The sequence below is a fragment of the Penaeus japonicus genome, unplaced genomic scaffold (genome assembly GCF_977035675.1).
Source record: "Penaeus japonicus unplaced genomic scaffold, GWHDUDI00000001_assembly GWHDUDI00000042, whole genome shotgun sequence".
In the NCBI taxonomy this organism is placed as follows: domain Eukaryota; kingdom Metazoa; phylum Arthropoda; class Malacostraca; order Decapoda; family Penaeidae; genus Penaeus; species Penaeus japonicus.
In genome coordinates this window covers 22,808,614-22,820,591 of record NW_028234444.1, presented here as the reverse complement: position 1 = coordinate 22,820,591, position 11,978 = coordinate 22,808,614, and positions in this window count along the sequence as shown.

Genomic DNA, 11,978 nt, shown 5'->3' with positions numbered 1-11,978 from the left:
ATAATTTATAAAGATTATATGTGTATACAAACACACAAACACACATACACACACACACACACACACACACACACACACACCACATACACACATATATAATTTTTATATATATTATATATATATATATATATTATAATATAATATTCGTTAATATATATAATATATATATATATATATATATATATATAATATATATTATATATATATATATATATATATATTTTTATATATATATATATATAATATATATATATATATATAATTATATATATATATATATATATATATTTATAGATAATATATATATATATATATATATATATATATATGATATATATATATATATAATATATAAGGATTATATATATATATATATATATATAATATATATATATATATATATTTTTAATATATAGTATATATATATTATATATTATATTATAATGAACAATATATATATATATTATAATATATATATATAAATATATATATATATTTAGAATATAGAGTTATATTATATGTTGTTGTATATTATAATATATTTTATTTATATATATTTTATATTATAGTTTTTTAGAAGTTATATGTATTTATATATGTTATGTATGTATAAGATAATTATATATAATATATATACTATATTTATATTATATATATATATATATATATATATATATAGTAATGTTATATAATGTTATATATATTTATATGATATTATAATTTTATATATATATATATATTATGAAAATATATATTGTATATATACTTCTTTTATATATTTATATATATATATATATTTATATATATAGTATATATATAGTATATATTAGTTTATATATATTATATAAATATATATTTGTTAGTTTTTTATATTATATATCATATATATATATATATATATATATATATATATATATATTATATATATACCCACTCACACACACACACGACATTCTATCTATATATTTATCTAACTATCTGTCAATCTATCTATATATCCATATCTATATATGTATCTTATCTCTCTATCTATCTATCTAATCTATCTATCTATCTATCTATATATCTATGATCCTATATCTATATCTATATGATATCTATATCTAATATCTATATCTATAATATATATATATGTATGTATGTATGTAAAGCATGCATACAATGTATATTTACACACTATCAAACATACACACATACACACACACACACACACACACACACACACACACACATTATATATAAGATTATATATATATATTATATATTTATATATATATATATAAATATATATATTTATATAAAACATATATATATTTATATATATACCTTTATTTATATATATTTATAAATATTAATTTATAAAAATCTTTATATATATATATATATATATATATATATATTAAATATATATAATATAGTTATATAATCTATATATATATATATATAGTATATGTATCATTATGTTAGTATAATTACATATATTTATATATGTATATATATATATATATATTATGTATATATATATATTATAAAATAAGTATGTACTGTATATATATATATATTATTATATATTTTTTTTTTTTTATACATAAACATACATACATAATCTACAAATGAATTATGGTTCCTTTCCTACGCGAATTAGGAAGGACCTCTGTATAAGTCTACGGGCGTACGGTTCCATATTTCTTTATCGAAAAAAAATGATACTATTATGAAATGTTTTAATTCAATCGAATTTAAAACTTCACGGTTATACAATCGTTGTCAACGAACACAGTTACAAAGAAATGAAATGATAAACATTTAAACAGCATTAACAGTGAAATAAATATGAATATATATATATCTATATAAATATATGATAAATATATATATATTTATATATATATATATATATATATATATATATATATAATTTATACATAACACATTGTATTGTATATGTATATAGATAGATAGATAGTTAGATAGATAAGAATAATTGTCATATGTATATGTACATTTTATATATATATATATATATATATATATATATATTTTAAGAGAGTATATATATATATGTATTTATATTCATTTACTGTGTTTCTCATTTTATTTCTTTGTAACTGGTGTTTGTTGATACGATCTGCATGCCCTGAAGTCTTTTTTTTTTTAAATCGATTTAATTGACAACATTTCCCCCCATAATAGTATCATTTTTTTCGATACGAATAGATTAACCATGGCGCCGTAATTCCGTAGAGTTATAAAGAGGGTCGTCCGGATTCCGCGTAAAGAAAGGAAACATAATTCCATTAGTAGATTAATCATGTTATTCTCTTCTAATTTATATATATATATATATAATCTATATATATATATATATATATATATATATATATATATATATGTTATGTTATGTATATGTTACTGTATATGATATATTCTGGCCATTCAACTGATTTCTATTTCACATTATTTATTGACAGAAGGAAATTTTTAGACAGTAATATGTTTTATTGGTTTATCCTTCTTATAACATATATAATCTCAGTATTTTGTGGAACCTCCTTTGGCTCTAATAACTGCTTTCAACAAACGTCCTGGCATGCTTCTTATATAGGTCTTGTGCTTTGTTCCTGATAACTGGATTTCTGTGCCAACCTCTATCAAACCGCTGGGATGAGCGTACTCTGTTGGTACATTCCAATTTTGCTGACTTCATTTTTTAAGTCTTTCCATAAATCCTTCAATAGGATTCATATCTGGGCTATTTCCAGGCATATTCAAGGCACTTTGATGTAAAGATCTTTTAGATGACTAGACAACTCTTCTGGATTTGTGATTTGGGGCCCCGTCATGCATGAATAATATCGTTATTGTCAGGAAAGCATACACGAGAAATTGGGTGGGTACCAGGCGTTTATTATTTATCTTAAGGTATCCGTCTTGATTAAAGCGGCATCCATTATTATAAACGACCTGTAAACTTGTGCAGATATGTTGGACCCTAAAACCATGACTTTGGAAGGGGAAAACTTTGACTGCAGTCTTTCTGAACAGTAAGGGATGGTCTTCTCTTTTGTCCGTCCTCCTCACGAATTTTCGCCTATCACTCAGTATTTCCATCACTGCATTCATCAGAGAAACATACCTGGATGCCAACACAAAACAAAATATTTGATTTATTTTTCACTCAAACTTAAATTACAGGCTTTGTAAACCCCAGTCTTCAAGTGGGTTTCATCAAAATTCCATCGTGAATTGGCACCCCAAAACGACATTTTTTTTCAATTGTTGGAGTGCAGCATCTTGAATCAAACATGAAATAATCGAATTTTAAAAAATGATAAAAAGGATTGTAATAATTAGTCTAGAAAAACAAAGGAATTAGAAATCAATGATATTTACCTTTTCCCATTCATCTGATTTCAGTAGGTGTGTGCAGGCCAGCAGACTTTTTACTTATTCTCGGTTATTCTTTGTCACTATAGGTTTGCTAAAGGAACATGTACCTGCTTATTTTTTTTTCTAACAGTTGATGTTATTATTTTTCATCACATTCATAATTCCAGTGCTAGTTGTCTTGAGTACTTTGAACTGTTTTTCTTACATTCAAGAGAATATCTTCTGTACTTTGTTTTACATGTATATATACACATTTTTCCAACATTTATTTTCTGAATAAACTAAATTATCCAAACCTAAACACAATCTAACTTATCATCTACGCCAACATTATGAGCGATTTATTTACAGTCTGGGTATGTTTTATAATATAAAAATTGAATCTGATAAATTCAGCTGACTCGAGTATTACATCATCCATGAAACTCAACAGTTTATCATACTTACTTATACTCAAAATAAATGGTCAATTGAACTTTAATATCCCACACTTTATGTAATATAAAACAATTTTTGTTAACTTAAACGGAATTCCAGGACTTGATATCTGTGAAATCGTTTAGAACACAAGGCTGAGGGGACGAGGGTAATTTTGTGTGGAGACGAGGAACAATACAAAACATGATTTATCATTCAAAAATATTATAATCATTTTATAATCAATTATTTTTGAAGAGTAAAGATTTTCTAGAAATATTACAATAATAGGAATCTGTAAGTATTATCAATTTGTGAGTACTGAGGTGTTAAGATATTTTATAAATATTATATATATATATATGTGTGTGTGTGTGAGTTTGTGTGTGTGTCGTGTGTTTGTTTGTGTTTGTGTGTGTATGTGTTGTTTGTGTGTTTGTGTGTGTTTGTTTTGTTTTTGTGATTTATATATATATATATACTAATATATATATTTTAATATATATTTATATTAAATATATATTATATATTTATATATATTTATATATAAGTTCTTATATAGGTGAAAAAAAAAAAAAAAAAAGCATTAATAAACTAAACCCCCCATTAAAAAACAATTTTAAATCTTAAATTAAATTAGGCAATCTGTTACGAAAAAGGATAAGTTAATTTACTGATATTCTTTTACAAAATTTTTTAAAGGAAAAAACTATAGCAGAAAAAAAGGTGCAAAAAAGCCCAAAAAAGGCGTTGTTAACCTATATGAAATCCCAAAATGCTTAAAATAAGTTTAAGCCATTTGATACTAAACGGAACTAGTTTAATGCGATGATTTTCGTAATATTAATTTAAAAAGCAATGACGAGGAAGAAAAAAAATGCAAAAAAAAACCCAAAAAGGACAATAATGTAAACCGATAATGAAAATATCTTCATAAATGATTAAATTAGAAGTTAGTGCCATTCAGATAAGAAATGGTTACAGTTAAATGTGCTAATTTTGTTAAAAAAAGGAAAAAAGCAATTGCGAAAAAATAAGGTGTTTTAAATAAGGCAGTAATGTAACGATCATGAATTTACCTATTGCTTTAAAAATACAATTTAGAGCCATTCTGATAACGAAACGGAGTACATTAAATGCGCGGATTTTGTTTTATTAAAGGAAAATGACATTTCTCGAAAAAAGGGGTTCAAAAAGGCCAAAAAAAAATGTAAGTATACTATCATGAAAATACATAAAAATAGACTTAAAATACCTTAGAGCATTATGATCATACAGTTTCGGATTACAGTTAAATGCTCTGATTTTCGTTATATTAAGGAAATAGCATTAGCGAGAAAAAATGTGCAAAAAAAGGGCAGTTATGTAACCGATCTGAAATACCAAATAAGCTTAAAATAAATTGTTAGAAAAAATTTGATAAGAAAACGGATTATATTTAAAAGAGCTAATTTTCGTTACATTTAAAGGAAAAGGTATTGCTAGAAAAAGGTGCAAAAAAAGCAAAAATGGCATGTGTAATGTAACCGATCTGAAAATAACCAAATTTATTTAAAATCACGTTGGAGTCTTCTCGTTAAACGAAAGGGTTTACAGTTAAATGATCTGACTTATCGTTTTATTAATGGAAAAAGCATATTAAGATGAATAAAGGTGCAAAAGGACTATATATCTGAAGGGTCTAAACGTGTATTTATAGCATTTAGTCTCTTTTTTTAAGGATAGTAACATTTTTTTTTCTTACAAATTTTTTTAGTCAATTAATTATCAGAATGGATCTAAGTGTATTTTAGAATTTAATTGATTTTTTTTTCGGACGTCAATTTTATTTTTTTTTTCCACTTTTTTTTCGAAACTATCTTTTTCTTGATATAAAGAAAATCAAGAATGGATCATACTTTCGGTATTTTATGCATTTAGGTATTTTTTTATTGGTTAGTCATTTTTTATTTTCCTCCTTTTTTCTGCAATTGCTATTTTCCTTCTATATTACGAAATCTGTGATATTAAACTGTATAAGTTTCGTTATCAAGATGGCATAAAGTGAAATTTTATGAATCTTTTGTTTTTTTTTTCTGGGATAGTCATATTTTTTCTTGAAAATTATTTTACGAATGCTTTTTAATCTTTATATAACGAAATTCAAGTGTATTGTATGTAATCAGTTCGCTAATTCTGTTGGATTTAAGTGTATTTTTTATGAAATTTTAGGGTTTTTTTTTTCAAGAAAGTAGTTATTTTTCTTGCAATTTTTTTTGCAATTAATTTTTCTTTAATAAAAAACGAAATTAAGGCATTAACAGTATAGTTTAATTATATGAAGGCTTAAGGTATTTTAGTTTTTAGGTTTTTTTTCGGGATAGTAATTTTTTCCCTAATCTAAACCTAAATACTAGCCCTCCATAAGTCCGCTCACATGCCACCCCACTATAGCATAACCTCTCGACATACTAAAACACAGCCACCAAAAGCAGCCATAAAACCTCTCCCCAGACACCATCAACCTTCCTCCTTGATTGAAAATCTACTGCCCGAAACGATACTGGCCAAACGGCCCTTTAATTTCTATTAGATCGCATTTAATAGTGTAAAAAAAGTAAACTCGCGGACAGACAATTATCATATAATGCCAACTCCGACAATAGGACACAAGACGCCATGTACATCCACGTCAGTACCAAACAGAATGAAACATCTCTCACCATCCGATACAGTGTCCCCCAGATGCAACTCTCAACCAAAATGCTATAACATTACGCCCCTACACTAACAGAATCAACCGTGTCTCCAACCATTGCCACCAACACCTCACTAGCCCTGTACACAAAACTATACAACCAATAACAATACACAGTATGATTACAACCAAATATACTATACATACGTGCCCCCTCCCCCCCCCCCCACCCCCCCCCACCCCTCAGCTCTCAAACCCCTCAACCCCCACCCACCACCCAACCCCCCCCCACCAGCATTCGAACCTTCGCAATCAGCTATTATATATACACACCCCCCCACCCCCCCCCCCCCCGTTCCCTCCCTCCCCCCCCCCCCCCCCCCCCACCCCCCCCCCCCCCCCCCCCCCCCTCCCACCCCCCCCCCCCCCCCACCCCCCCCCCCCCCCCCCCCCCCCCCCCCCCCCCCCCCCCCCCCCCTAGATCCTAGCCGGATTAACCATGTGATCAAGTTCACAGTATGCGCTTTTTTCGAGACCAACTCGTGTTTCTTAATCTAATACTTTGATTGCCATAAACGAACAGACGTTTATATCTCCCATGACGATGAAAATCATATGTTATCGCCTTTGGAAGAAAATACTATAGAGACTTCTATGTGTTACATAACGCTTTTTCTAGAAAAAAATCGCTAAAATACACTATACGAAAGTGTTCTTTGTCTAAGCGAAATGGAACTATCACCGCTATGCTAACTAGCCATTGGTGCATCATAACGTTAATATAGAGCATTATCTTAAGTTAGAAAATCTAGACTTTTATCTCTCAAGGACCACAAACCGCTGTCACATACTAATGCAGAATATGATATTAAAAATAGCCTTCTTTCTCGCGAACTAGTGCTAGAATAGAAAAAAACATACTAATTCTTTGATTAATACGAACACAGTATAACACATACACAAGTGACCACGTGTAATAACTTACTCTACCTTACAACGAAAATCACGGTAACCTTGCGTCCTCTTGTCACCTCTACACAGCAGATATAGGCTACTCTAACTCAATTACATGCTTCAATGCAGCATAATGAAAAATAACAACTTAACGCCAGCCCCAGTCTAGGCTTTCGCGTATTCAGAGAGAATACGCGTCGATTATGTATGTATACTTGAAACAACTGTGCCGCTTTCTGTTGCCCAACTGTTCTGAAATATAAACTATTTATTGACAACTAAAATTAATATAATGAAAAATACTAAGATGCAATAGATGTATATAAATGAGACTATCCCGTTTAACCTCGCCTCCGAATCCCGCCATAGCAGACAGACAGTCTACACGACACGCCTCCATCTAACGGAAAAATTTACAGTACCGGTTGGAGAGAGCCCTCTTACCGCAGATCACTGTGTCGTCTCTCATCGACTTGTCTTGAACCACACTATACCTGCCCTGCAATCAGTCCCCGACAACCGTCCCAAGAACCACTCCTCCTCGCAGATCCTCCTTACAATATACACTCCCAACACACACTAACCGCCCCCCTCCTCGCTTTGCATTTAAACTGTATTCCGTTCGTTTATCAGAATGCCCCCCCGCCTCTAATGTTTATTTAAGCATTTTAGGATTATTTCAGGATCGTTAATTTTATTTTTCTTGCACATTTTTCTGCCAATTCCTTGTTTTCCTTTAATATGACAAAAAATCAGTGCATTTTAACTGTAATCGTATCGTTATGAGAATGCTCTTAACGGTTAAGTTTAAGCATTTTGAAGGTTTTTTTTTTTGTTTCCAGGATGTCCATTTTTTCTCCACTTTTTTCTCGCAATAGTTTTTTTCTATTTAAAATAACAAAAAATCAGGCGCATCATTTAACGTAATCCGTTTCGTTATTATCAGAATGGCCTTAACGTGTATTTTAAGCATTTTCATTTTTTTTTTTCAGAATCGTCATATTTATTTCCTCCTGCAACTTTTTCTTCGCCAATTGCTTTTTCTTTAATATCAAAAAAAAATTAATGCATTTTAAATGTATAAACCGATTCGTTATCAGAATGGCTCTAACGTGTATTATAAGAATTTCTGTTTTTTTCTGGATCGTCATTTTTTTTCTTACACTTTTTTTCTTCGCAATTACTTTATCAATTCTGATAACAAAAGGGGTAATTACAGTTAATTGCGCTGATTTTTTATATATTAAAAGGAAAAAGGAATTGCGAGAAAAAAAGGGTGAAAGAAAAAAAAAAATGACGATCCTGAAAAAAAAACAACATTAAACTGCTTAAAATACACGTTAGAGCATTCTGATAACGAACTGAATACAGATAATAACTGATTTTTTGTATTTTAATGGAAAGAAAAAAACAAAATACGTCAAAAAAGGTGTGCAAGAAAAAAAAAAAATGGACGATCTTATTAAAAAAAGCCCTAAAATTGCTTAAAAATCATGTTACAGCCATTTGATAACGAAAAAGTATTATAGTTAAATGCCATGAATTTCGTTATATGGAAAGGAAAAGATTTGCGAGAAAAAAAAGGTGCAAGGAAAAAAATGACAATCCTGAAAAAAAAAAAACTATAATGCTTAAAATACACGTTTTAGAGCCATTTGATAACGAACGGTTACAGTTAAATGGACTGATTTTTGTTATATGAAAGGAAAAAAAAAAAAAAAGCAATTGCGAGAAAAAAGGGGAAAAAAAAAAAAATGACGATCCTGGGAAAAAAAAAAAAAAAAAAAACTAAAATGCTTAAATACAGTTAGAAGGCATTCTGATAAAACGAAACGGAATTACAGTTAAATGCGCTGATTTTCGATATATGAAGGAAAAAGAAATTGCGACGAAAAAAAAGGTGCAAGAAATAAAAAAGACGATCCTGAAAAAAAAAACATATAAAAATGCTTAAAATACACGTTAGAGCCATTCTGATAACGAAAACGGGAATTACAAGTTTATATGCAGTGATTTTCGTTATATTAAAGGAAAAAGCAATTGCGAGGGAAAAAAGATACAAGAAAAAAAAGGAATGATCCTGAAAAAAACCCTAAAATGCTTAAAAACTAAACGTAGGAGAGCCATCTCTGATAACGAAACGGATTACAGTTATAGCGCTCTGATATTCGTTTAAATTAAAGGAAAAAGCAATTGCGGGAAAAAAGGTGCAGAAAAAATAAAATGACGATCCCTGAAAAAAAACTTAAAATTAACACGTTAGAGCCATTCTGATAACGAAACGGATAGCAGTGAAAATGCACTGATTTATGTTTTATAAAATGAAAAAGCGTATGCGAGGAAAAAAGGTACAAGAAAACAATGACGATCCTGAAAAAAAAAACTCAAAAAGCTAAATACACGTTAAAAGCCATTCTGATAACGAACGGATTACAGTTAAATGCGATGAATTTTCATATATTGAAGGACGGAAAAAAGGCAATTGCGAGAAAAAAGGTGCAGAAAAAAAAAAAATGACGATCCTGAAAAAAAAAACATAAAATACAATTAAAATACCGGTAGAGCAATCTGATATCGGAAACGATTACAGTTTAAATGCACTGATTTTGTATTTTATTAAAAGAAAAAGTAATTGCGAGAAAAAAAGTGAAAAAAAAGAGACGTTCTTTAAAAACCACTAAAAATACTTAAAATACCGTTTAGAACCATTCTGGTAACGAAAAGGATTACTGATATATGCGCCTGATTTTCGTTATATTAAGGAAAATCAATATTGCGAGGAAAAAAAAAGTTGCAAGAAAAAAAACAAAAATGAACGATCCTGAAAAAAACTAAAATGCTTAAAAATACAGGTTAGAGGCTTCTGATAACAAACGGCTTATTGTTAAAGCGCTTGTTTTCGATATATGAAAGGAAAAAAAGCAATAGCGAAAAAAAGGAGCAAGAAGTAAAAAATGCGATCCTGATATAAAACCATATAATGCTTAAAAACACGTTGGAGCCATTTGATACCAAAACTCAGTACAGTTTTTAAATGAATTTATTTTTGTTATATTAATGGAAAAGCAAATTGGGGAGAAAAAAGGTGTAGAAAAAAAAAAAATGGACGATCCTGAAAAAACCCATAAAATGCTTAAACACGTTTTAGAGCCATTCTGATAACGAAACGTTACAGTATATGCAGTAGATTTTTCGTTATATTAAGGAAAAAAGCAATGCGAGAAAAAAGGTGTAAGGAAAAAAAATGACGATCCAGAAAAAAAAAACTTAAAATGCTTAAAATACACGTTAGAGCCATTCTGCAACGAAACGGATAATGTAAATGCGCTGATTTCGTTCTATCAAAAAAAAAAACGAGAAAATCGTGCAAGAATAAAAAAATGACGATCCTTGAAAAAAACCCTAAAAAGTTAAAATACACGTTAGAGCCATTCTGATAACTAAACGCGGGATTACAGTTAAATGCGTGATGTTCGCTATATTTAAAAGGAAAAAATTAATTGCGAGAAAAAAGGTACAAGAAAAAAAAACTGGACGATCCTGAGAAAAAAACCCTTAGATGGCTTAAAATAACGTAGAGTCATTCTGAGATAACGAAAACGGATTACATTTAAATTGCGATGATTTTCTTATTTAAGGAAAAAGCAATTGCGTGAAAAATGTTGCACAAGAAAAAAATGACTATCTTGAAAAAAACCCTAAAAATGCTTAAAATACACGTTGAGCCATTCTTGGAAAAACGAAACGGATTACAGTTAAATGCGCCAGAATTTCGTTATATCAAAGCAAAAAAATACGAGAAAAACGTGGCAAGAATAAAAAATGAACCCGATCCTGAAAAATCTAAAACGCTTATATACCCGTTAGAGCCATTTCTGATAACGATTGAATTACAGGTAAATGCCATGATTTTTTTATATTCATGGAAAAAGCAATTTGGAGAAAAAAAGGTGGAAAGAAAAAAAAAAATGACGATCTGAAAAAACTTTAAAGGCTTAAAATACACAGTTTAGTAGAGCCATTCGAAAGGAAACAGAATTCAGTTAAATGCAGAAGTGATTATCGTTATATTAAAGGAAAAAGCAAAAGCGAGCAATAAAGGTGCATGAAAAATAAATGATGATCCTGAAAAAAAAAATAAAATGCTTAAAAATACACGTTAGAGCCATTCTGAATAGCCGAAAGGATTACAGTTAAATGCACAGATTTTGGTATTTCAAAGGGAAAAAGTAATTGCGAGAAAAAAAGGTGCACAAAAAAAATGGGGACTATCCTGAAAAAAAAACTTAAAATGCTTAAAAATACACGTTAGATGCATCCCTGATAATAACAAAAAACGAAAGGATTACGTTTAAATGCGAATGATTTTCGATATATGAAAGGAAAAAAAAAAAAGCAAATTGCAAGAAAAAACGGTGCAAGAAAAAAGATGACGATCCTGGAAAAAAAAAACTACCAATGCTTTAAGTAACATTACAGCCATGCTGATAACGAAAGGGAATACAGTTTTAACTGCGCTGATTTCGTTATATTAAAGGAA